The sequence below is a fragment of the Otolemur garnettii genome, unplaced genomic scaffold (assembly GCF_000181295.1).
Source record: "Otolemur garnettii isolate 467f Iridium unplaced genomic scaffold, OtoGar3 scaffold00006, whole genome shotgun sequence".
Taxonomy (NCBI): Eukaryota; Metazoa; Chordata; class Mammalia; order Primates; family Galagidae; genus Otolemur; species Otolemur garnettii.
Genome location: NW_003852401.1, coordinates 46,177,267 through 46,178,581, shown reverse-complemented (window position 1 = coordinate 46,178,581; position 1,315 = coordinate 46,177,267). Strand labels below are relative to the sequence as shown.

Here is a 1,315-nt window from a genome sequence, read left to right as displayed (position 1 = left end):
GGAGGTTGCTGTGAGTTGTAATGCCACAGCACTCTACCCAGGGGGACAGCTTGAGGCTCTGTCTCAAAAAAGAAAAAATAAAATAAATGAATAAATCATAGCTGTGTACATTAATGCAGTCATGGGGTACAGTGTGCTGGTTTTATATACAATTTGAAATACTTCATCAAACTGGTTAACATAGCCTTCATGGCATCCTCTTAGTTATTGTGTTAAGACATTTATATTCTACATCTAGAAAGATTCACATGTACCCTTATAAGATGAACCATAGGTGTGGTCCCACCAAACACCCTCCCTCCACTCATTATTATTGCCCAATTTTTAAAAAAGTAGTACTCAATACTAATATGAAACCAATAGATAAACAACTACATGCCCACAGGAGAGAAAAACACAAGAATATTCAAGTTGGAGGGGAGAGGGGAGGAGGTAAAAGGGAAAGGGAAAAGTGAGGGGGAAGGGGGATTGGTAAGCTCTCACCTAATGGACCCAGTGTAAGGGTATGCTGCACATGTCCTGGGTGAAGGGTTTAACCGCAACTTGAACTTGACCTCAGAAACCCAAACGATGTAGCCTAATCATTTGTATCCTTATACTAATATAAAATAAAAATAAATAAATAAGTGGGCAAAGGACATGAATAAATATTTCTGAAAAGAAAAAATGCCAACAGATACATGACAAAGTGCTTAACATCACTAATGGTGAGGGAAATGCAAATCAAAACAACAATCAGATATCAACTTACTCCAACTAGAACGGCTATGATACGAGACAAAAATTAACAGATGCTGGTGAGGTTGTACAGAAAAGGGAACTCTTATTCTACTGTTGTGGGAACGTAAATTAGTATAGCTGCATGTGGGACAGATGGGGCAGGGACTTGCTCCCTTTGGGGAATGACTTCAGCCCTGTCAAAGGGAAACTGGAGATCCTTCCCTGGACTAGGTGGGGCATACCGTTCAAATACGCGTTCTGGATGTCGATGGCCTTGGTGGACTGGTCGTCCTGAGCAGTGCGGGTGGTGGGATGGGGCCACAAACACCTCCAGCATCCCTTTGGTGAGGCCGGGCTCGAACATCATGCTGCGGCTGCGCACGCTCACGTTCTCACAGCCCGGGTACAGGTTGTTGATGCTCACAGAGACTGCGGGTCGGAAAGGAAGCAAGTGAGCCCTTGTGCCGGGCAGTGGCCTGGCTCTCCCTCCCGCCTGGCTGTCCCCACTGCACTCTGGCTTCAGGCTGGGTTGTGTGTGCCCGCAAGTGTGCTGGGCACAGGGATTCCCAGGGAGGCGGTGGCATTTCCCTTCCCA

The 1,315-nt window shown here is 46.0% G+C and overlaps 1 pseudogene; it reads right to left on the bottom strand.

Moving 5' to 3' along the window:
• Window positions 1-1,087, bottom strand: part of LOC100956866 — a 10,092-nt pseudogene extending 9,005 nt beyond the window's left edge.
• Window positions 1,088-1,315: the final 228 nt, after the last annotated feature.